The following is an 8,340-nucleotide window of genomic DNA, read 5'->3' on the forward strand; positions in this document are numbered from 1 at the left end:
GCAGAATTCTGCTGTTTTCTTGCAATTCAGCCGTTGAATCTAGGTAAAAAGTCATGATTTTGTAGATTTCGTGCTCTTCTTGGCGAATTCAAGATAGAAAACAACGAAAATCGGCGAGAAATCGTTGTTTTGCATCGAAATATGCAGTTTTCTCTAAGAATTTTGATGATTTCGTGCAGAATTCTGCTGTTTTCTTGCAATTCAGCTGTTGAATCTTGGTAAAAAGTCATGATTTTGTAGATTTCGTGCTCTCCTTTGCGAATTCAAGCCAGAAAACAACGAAAATCGGCGAGAAATCGTCGTTTTGCATCGAAATATGCGGTTTTCTGTAAGAATTTTGATGATTTCGTGCAGAATTCTGCTGTTTTCTTGCAATTCAGCCGTTGAATCTTGGTAAAAAGTCATGATTTTGTCGATTTCGTGCTCTTCTTTGCGAATTCAAGCCAGAAAACAACGAAAATCGGCGAGAAATCGTCGTTTTGCATCGAAATATGCGGTTTTCTCTAAGAATTTTGACGATTTCGTGCAGAATTCTGCTGTTTACTTGCAATTCAGCCGTTGAATCTTGGTAAAAAGTCATGATTTTGTAGATTTCGTGCTCTTCTTTGCGAATTCAAAACAGAAAACAACGAAAATCGGCGAGAAATCGTCGTTTTGCATCGAAATATGCGGTTTTCTGTAAGAATTTTGATGATTTTGAACAGAATTCTGCTGTTTTCTTGCAATTCAGCCGTTGAATCTTGGTAAAAAGTCATGATTTTGTAGATTTCGTGCTATTCTTTGCGAATTCAAGCCAGAAAACAACGAAAATCGGCGAGAAATAATCGTTTTGCATCGAAATATGCGGTTTTCTGTAAGAATTTTGATGATTTCGTGCAAAATTCTGCTGTTTTCTTGCAATTCAGCCGTTGAATCTTGGAAAAAAGTCATGATTTTGTAGATTTCGTGCTCTTCTTTGCGAATTCAAGCCAGAAAACCACGAAAATCGGCGAGAAATCGTTGTTTTGCATCGAAATATGCGGTTTTCTCTAAGAATTTTGATGATTTCGTGCAGAATTCTGCTGTTTTCCTGCAATTCAGCTGTTGAATATTGGTAAAAAGTGATGATTTTGTAGATTTCGTGCCCTTCTTTGCGAATTCAAGCCAGAAAACAACGAAAATCGGCGAGAAATCGTCGTTTTGCATCGAAATATGCGGTTTTTTCTAAGAATTTTGACGATTTCGTGCAGAATTCTGCTGTTTTCTTGCAATTCAGCCGTTGAATCTTGGTAAAAAGTCATGATTTTGTAGATTTCGTGCTCTTCTTTGCGAATTCAAGCCAGAAAACAACGAAAATCGGCGGGAAATCGTCGTTTTGCATCGAAATATGCGGTTTTCTGTAAGAATTTTGATGATTTCGTGTAGAATTCTGCTGTTTTCTTGCAATTCAGCCGTAGAATCTTGGTAGAAAGTGATGATTTTGTAGATTTCGTTCTCTTCTTTGCGAATTCAAGCCAGAAAACAACGAAAATCGGCGAGAAATCGTTGTTTTGCATCGAAATATGCGGTTTTCTGTAAGAATTTTGATGATTTTGTGCAGAATTCTGCTGTTTTCTTGCAATTCAGCCGTTGAATCTTGGTAAAAAGTTATGATTTTGTAGATTTCGTGCTCTTCTTTGCGAATTCAAGCCAGAAAACAACGAAAATCGGCGAGAAATCGTCGTTTTGCATCGAAATATGCGGTTTTCTGTAAGAATTTTGAAGATTTTGAACAGAATTCTGCTGTTTTCTTGCAATTCAGCCGTAGAATCTTGGTAAAAAGTGATGATTTTGTTGATTTTGTGCTCTTCTTTGCGAATTCAAGCCAGAAAACAACGAAAATCGGCGAGAAATCGTTGTTTTGCATCGAAATATGCGGTTTTCTGTAAGAATTTTGATGATTTCGTGCAGAATTCTGCTGTTTTCTTGCAATTCAGCCGCTGAATCTTGGTAAAAAGTTATGATTTTTTAGATTTCGTGCTCTTCTTTGCGAATTCAAGCCAGAAAACAACGAAAATCGGCGAGAAATCGTCGTTTTGCATCGAAATATGCGGTTTTCTCTGAGAATTTTGACGATTTCGTGCAGAATTCTGCTGTTTACTTGCAATTCAGCCGTTGAATCTTGGTAAAAAGTCATGATTTTGTAGATTTCGTGCTTTTCTTTGCGAATTCAAGATAGAAAACAACGAAAATCAGCGAGAAATCGTCGTTTTGCATCGAAATATGCGGTTTTCTCTAAGAATTTTGATGATTTCGTGCAGAATTCTGCTGTTTTCTTGCAATTCAGCCGTTGAATCTTGGTAAAAAGTCATGATTTTGTAGATTTCGTGCTCTTCTTTGCAAATTCATGCCAGAAAACAACGAAAATCGGCGAGAAATCGTCGTTTTGCATCGAAATATGCGGTTTTCTGTAAGAATTTTGATGATTTCGAGCAGAATTCTGCTGTTTTCTTGCAATTCAGCCGTTGAATCTTGATAAAAAGTCATGATTTTGTACATTTCGTGCTCTTCTTTGCGAATTCAAGCGAGAAAACAACGAAAATCAGCGAGAAATCGTCGTTTTGCATCGAAATATGCGGTTTTCTCTAAGAATTTTGATGATTTCGTGCAGAATTCTGCTGTTTTCTTGCAATTCAGCCGTTGAATCTTGGTAAAAAGTCATGATTTTGTAAATTTCGTGCTCTTCTTTGCAAATTCATGCCAGAAAACAACGAAAATCGGCGAGAAATCGTCGTTTTGCATCGAAATATGCGGTTTTCTGTAAGAATTTTGATGATTTCGTGCAGAATTCTGCTGTTTTCTTGCAATTCAGCCGTTGAATCTTGGTAAAATGTCATGATTTTGTAGATTTCGTGCTCTTCTTTGCGAATTCAAGCGAGAAAACAACGAAAATCGGCGAGAAATCGTTGTTTTGCATCGAAATATGCGGTTTTCTGTAAGAATTTTGATGATTTCGTGCAGAATTCTGCTGTTTTCTTGCAATTCAGCCGTTGAATCTTGGTAAAAAGTCATGATTTTGTACATTTCGTGCTCTTCTTTGCGAATTCAAGCGAGAAAACAACGAAAATCAGCGAGAAATCGTCGTTTTGCATCGAAATATGCGGTTTTCTCTAAGAATTTTGATGATTTCGTGCAGAATTCTGCTGTTTTCTTGCAATTCAGCCGTTGAATCTTGGTAAAAAGTCATGATTAGATTTCGTGCTCTTCTTTGCAAATTCATGCCAGAAAACAACGAAAAATCGGCGAGAAATCGTCGTTTTGCATCGAAATATGCGGTTTTCTGTAAGAATTTTGATGATTTCGAGCAGAATTCTGCTGTTTTCTTGCAATTCAGCCGTTGAATCTTGGTAAAAGGTCATGATTTTGTACATTTCGTGCTCTTCTTTGCGAATTCAAGCGAGAAAACAACGAAAATCAGCGAGAAATCGTCGTTTTGCATCGAAATATGCGGTTTTCTCTAAGAATTTTGATGATTTCGTGCAGAATTCTGCTGTTTTCTTGCAATTCAGCCGTTGAATCTTGGTAAAAAGTCATGATTTTGTAGATTTCGTGCTCTTCTTTGCAAATTCATGCCAGAAAACAACGAAAATCGGCGAGAAATCGTCGTTTTGCATCGAAATATGCGGTTTTCTGTAAGAATTTTGATGATTTCGAGCAGAATTCTGCTGTTTTCTTGCAATTCAGCCGTTGAATCTTGGTAAAAAGTCATGATTTTGTACATTTCGTGCTCTTCTTTGCGAATTCAAGCAAGAAAACAACGAAAATCAGCGAGAAATCGTCGTTTTGCATCGAAATATGCGGTTTTCTCTAAGAATTTTGATGATTTCGTGCAGAATTCTGCTGTTTTCTTGCAATTCAGCCGTTGAATCTTGGTAAAAAAGTCATGATTTTGTAGATTTCGTGCTCTTCTTTGCAAATTCATGCCAGAAAACAACGAAAATCGGCGAGAAATCGTCGTTTTTGCATCGAAATATGCGGTTTTCTGTAAGAATTTTGATGATTTCGTGCAGAATTCTGCTGTTTTCTTGCAATTCAGCGGTTGAATCTTGGTAAAAAGTCATGATTTTGTAGATTTCGTGCTCTTCTTTACGAATTCAAGCCAGAAAACAACGAAAATCGGTGAGAAATCGTCGATTTGCATCGAAAAATGCGGTTTTCTGTAAGAATTTTGATGATTTCGTGCAGAATTCTGCTGTTTACTTGCAATTCAGCCGTTGAATCTTGGTAAAAAGTCATGATTTTGTAGATTTCGTGCTCTTCTTTGCGAATTCAAGATAGAAAACAACGAAAATCAGCGAGAAATCGTCTTTTTGCATCGAAATATGCGGTTTTCTCTAAGAATTTTGATGATTTCGTGCAGAATTCTGCTGTTTTCCTTGCAATTCAGCCGTTGAATCTTGGTAAAAAGTCATGATTTTGTAGATTTCGTGCTCTTCTTTGCAAATTCATGCCAGAAAACAACGAAAATCGGCGAGAAATCGTCGTTTTGCATCGAAATATGCGGTTTTCTGTAAGAATTTTGATGATTTCGAGCAGAATTCTGCTGTTTTCTTGCAATTCAGCCGTTGAATCTTGGTAAAAAGTCATGATTTTGTACATTTCGTGCTCTTCTTTGCGAATTCAAGCGAGAAAACAACGAAAATCAGCGAGAAATCGTCGTTTTGCATCGAAATATGCGGTTTTCTCTAAGAATTTTGATGATTTCGTGCAGAATTCTGCTGTTTTCTTGCAATTCAGCGGTTGAATCTTGGTAAAAAGTCATGATTTTGTAGATTTCGTGCTCTTCTTTACGAATTCAAGCCAGAAAACAACGAAAATCGGTGAGAAATCGTCGATTTGCATCGAAAAATGCGGTTTTCTGTAAGAATTTTGATGATTTCGTGCAGAATTCTGCTGTTTTCTTGCAATTCAGCCGTTGAATCTTGGTAAAATGTCATGATTTTGTAGATTTCGTGCTCTTCTTTGCGAATTCAAGCGAGAAAACAACGAAAATCGGCGAGAAATCGTTGTTTTGCATCGAAATATGCGGTTTTCTGTAAGAATTTTGATGATTTCGTGCAGAATTCTGCTGTTTTCTTGCAATTCAGCCGTTGAATCTTGGTAAAAAGTCATGATTTTGTACATTTCGTGCTCTTCTTTGCGAATTCAAGCGAGAAAACAACGAAAATCAGCGAGAAATCGTCGTTTTGCATCGAAATATGCGGTTTTCTCTAAGAATTTTGATGATTTCGTGCAGAATTCTGCTGTTTTCTTGCAATTCAGCCGTTGAATCTTGGTAAAAAGTCATGATTTTGTAGATTTCGTGCTCTTCTTTGCAAATTCATGCCAGAAAACAACGAAAATCGGCGAGAAATCGTCGTTTTGCATCGAAATATGCGGTTTTCTGTAAGAATTTTGATGATTTCGAGCAGAATTCTGCTGTTTTCTTGCAATTCAGCCGTTGAATCTTGGTAAAAGGTCATGATTTTGTACATTTCGTGCTCTTCTTTGCGAATTCAAGCGAGAAAACAACGAAAATCAGCGAGAAATCGTCGTTTTGCATCGAAATATGCGGTTTTCTCTAAGAATTTTGATGATTTCGTGCAGAATTCTGCTGTTTTCTTGCAATTCAGCCGTTGAATCTTGGTAAAAAGTCATGATTTTGTAGATTTCGTGCTCTTCTTTGCAAATTCATGCCAGAAAACAACGAAAATCGGCGAGAAATCGTCGTTTTGCATCGAAATATGCGGTTTTCTGTAAGAATTTTGATGATTTCGAGCAGAATTCTGCTGTTTTCTTGCAATTCAGCCGTTGAATCTTGGTAAAAAGTCATGATTTTGTACATTTCGTGCTCTTCTTTGCGAATTCAAGCAAGAAAACAACGAAAATCAGCGAGAAATCGTCGTTTTGCATCGAAATATGCGGTTTTCTCTAAGAATTTTGATGATTTCGTGCAGAATTCTGCTGTTTTCTTGCAATTCAGCCGTTGAATCTTGGTAAAAAGTCATGATTTTGTAGATTTCGTGCTCTTCTTTGCAAATTCATGCCAGAAAACAACGAAAATCGGCGAGAAATCGTCGTTTTGCATCGAAATATGCGGTTTTCTGTAAGAATTTTGATGATTTCGTGCAGAATTCTGCTGTTTTCTTGCAATTCAGCGGTTGAATCTTGGTAAAAAGTCATGATTTTGTAGATTTCGTGCTCTTCTTTACGAATTCAAGCCAGAAAACAACGAAAATCGGTGAGAAATCGTCGATTTGCATCGAAAAATGCGGTTTTCTGTAAGAATTTTGATGATTTCGTGCAGAATTCTGCTGTTTACTTGCAATTCAGCCGTTGAATCTTGGTAAAAAGTCATGATTTTGTAGATTTCGTGCTCTTCTTTGCGAATTCAAGATAGAAAACAACGAAAATCAGCGAGAAATCGTCTTTTTGCATCGAAATATGCGGTTTTCTCTAAGAATTTTGATGATTTCGTGCAGAATTCTGCTGTTTTCTTGCAATTCAGCCGTTGAATCTTGGTAAAAAGTCATGATTTTGTAGATTTCGTGCTCTTCTTTGCAAATTCATGCCAGAAAACAACGAAAATCGGCGAGAAATCGTCGTTTTGCATCGAAATATGCGGTTTTCTGTAAGAATTTTGATGATTTCGAGCAGAATTCTGCTGTTTTCTTGCAATTCAGCCGTTGAATCTTGGTAAAAAGTCATGATTTTGTACATTTCGTGCTCTTCTTTGCGAATTCAAGCGAGGAAAACAACGAAAATCAGCGAGAAATCGTCGTTTTGCATCGAAATATGCGGTTTTCTCTAAGAATTTTGATGATTTCGTGCAGAATTCTGCTGTTTTCTTGCAATTCAGCGGTTGAATCTTGGTAAAAAGTCATGATTTTGTAGATTTCGTGCTCTTCTTTACGAATTCAAGCCAGAAAACAACGAAAATCGGTGAGAAATCGTCGATTTGCATCGAAAAATGCGGTTTTCTGTAAGAATTTTGATGATTTCGTGCAGAATTCTGCTGTTTACTTGCAATTCAGCCGTTGAATCTTGGTAAAAAGTCATGATTTTGTAGATTTCGTGCTCTTCTTTGCGAATTCAAGATAGAAAACAACGAAAATCAGCGAGAAATCGTCTTTTTGCATCGAAATATGCGGTTTTCTCTAAGAATTTTGATGATTTCGTGCAGAATTCTGCTGTTTTCTTGCAATTCAGCCGTTGAATCTTGGTAAAAAGTCATGATTTTGTAGATTTCGTGCTCTTCTTTGCAAATTCATGCCAGAAAACAACGAAAATCGGCGAGAAATCGTCGTTTTGCATCGAAATATGCGGTTTTCTGTAAGAATTTTGATGATTTCGAGCAGAATTCTGCTGTTTTCTTGCAATTCAGCCGTTGAATCTTGGTAAAAAGTCATGATTTTGTACATTTCGTGCTCTTCTTTGCGAATTCAAGCGAGAAAACAACGAAAATCAGCGAGAAATCGTCGTTTTGCATCGAAATATGCGGTTTTCTCTAAGAATTTTGATGATTTCGTGCAGAATTCTGCTGTTTTCTTGCAATTCAGCCGTTGAATCTTGGTAAAAAGTCATGATTTTGTAGATTTCGTGCTCTTCTTTGCAAATTCATGCCAGAAAACAACGAAAATCGGCGAGAAATCGTCGTTTTGCATCGAAATATGCGGTTTTCTGTAAGAATTTTGATGATTTCGAGCAGAATTCTGCTGTTTTCTTGCAATTCAGCCGTTGAATCTTGGTAAAAAGTCATGATTTTGTACATTTCGTGCTCTTCTTTGCGAATTCAAGCGAGAAAACAACGAAAATCAGCGAGAAATCGTCGTTTTGCATCGAAATATGCGGTTTTCTCTAAGAATTTTGATGATTTCGTGCAGAATTCTGCTGTTTTCTTGCAATTCAGCCGTTGAATCTTGGTAAAAAGTCATGATTTTGTAGATTTCGTGCTCTTCTTTGCAAATTCATGCCAGAAAACAACGAAAATCGGCGAGAAATCGTCGTTTTGCATCGAAATATGCGGTTTTCTGTAAGAATTTTGATGATTTCGTGCAGAATTCTGCTGTTTTCTTGCAATTCGGCCGTTGAATCTTGGTAAAAAGTCATGATTTTGTAGATTTCGTGCTCTTCTTTGCGAATTCAAGCGAGAAAACAACGAAAATCGGCGAGAAATCGTTGTTTTGCATCGAAATATGCGGTTTTCTGTAAGAATTTTGATGATTTCGTGCAGAATTCTGCTGTTTTCTTGCAATTCAGCCGTTGAATCTAGGTAAAAAGTCATGATTTTGTAGATTTCGTGCTCTTCTTGGCGAATTCAAGATAGAAAACAACGAAAATCGG

This window comes from Gnatocerus cornutus, unplaced genomic scaffold, assembly GCF_029298725.1.
Source record: "Gnatocerus cornutus isolate USDA-ARS CGAHR unplaced genomic scaffold, icGnaCorn1.1 ctg00000034.1, whole genome shotgun sequence".
Classification (NCBI taxonomy): domain Eukaryota; kingdom Metazoa; phylum Arthropoda; class Insecta; order Coleoptera; family Tenebrionidae; genus Gnatocerus; species Gnatocerus cornutus.